Here is a 1,060-nt window from a genome sequence, read left to right as displayed (position 1 = left end):
TGCCTGCCTTCTCGCAACTTGCTACTTGATCACAGGGTGGAAGCTGAAACGGGATTGGTTTGGGGTTTGTTCAGCCATGATTACGAGCTTGGAAAGGTCTAGTAAAACTTCGAGCTGCTAGGGAGGAAGAAAAGGTTTGGGATGCAAGTCCACTTCGGGTTTCTGGTTTGCCAAAGTGAAGGTAAAGGGTTTCCAATTGAAGGAAGGGAGGTCGTATTATATAGGTTTGGGGCCGTGTGGGGCCCCTAATGCGATTTATCGCAGCTGACTAGCCTTGAGCAGAGCTCAACAGTGCACGATCGTTCCACCTCTCTCATTTATTGAATTTTAGAAAAAGTGTCCTTTCGTCTGCCAAGTCATAATTGCTTGGGGAATACAAAATCGATTGTACCTTCTTCCCAAATTGCCAAACGAATTTTTCTTTAATGATTTTATTTGAAATGGACCATGAGAAAAGAAGACGCATTGTGCACACCAACGGCAAAGCTGTATCTTTGCACGAGGACGGCAAAACAGCGCATATATCCCCAACAACAACAAACCCCTTAACTAATGCATTCTAGAGGATACCTCAACATAGTGCATTTGGCTTAAGGGGGGCAAAGGACACACATGCGCAGCGCATCACACCCCTCAAATTCAATCCTGTTTGAGGTTAGGTGAAACGCAAAAATAAGTCTAATTCGGGTTGGGATGCTCCATTGTCGTCTTGCTTTCTGTTGTTATTGTTTTCCATTATTTTATTTTAGCAATTTCATTTAGCGGCAAGTGTGTTGAACTTGTGGCAATAGATTTTCCTTGTATTATTCATCTATTCAAATTTAAAAGCACAAGCCATGATATAGAAAATGTCAGAAATTTAAAGACAGGGTAACAAAATAATGCACGAATGTAAAATGGAAGTAAATAAATTTATTAAAGTCAAAATTTGAATTAATTGGTCATATTAAGACAGAATTCAGACTTTATAGTACTTATAGAGATTTCACTAATAGAGTATCAAATAGTATTTGAGATATAGTGACCATATAAATTGGTTTGTCCTGGGTGAATCGCAATC

The sequence above is a fragment of the Benincasa hispida genome, chromosome 1 (genome assembly GCF_009727055.1).
Source record: "Benincasa hispida cultivar B227 chromosome 1, ASM972705v1, whole genome shotgun sequence".
NCBI classification, from domain to species: Eukaryota; Viridiplantae; Streptophyta; class Magnoliopsida; order Cucurbitales; family Cucurbitaceae; genus Benincasa; species Benincasa hispida.
This window is presented reverse-complemented; position numbering follows the sequence as displayed.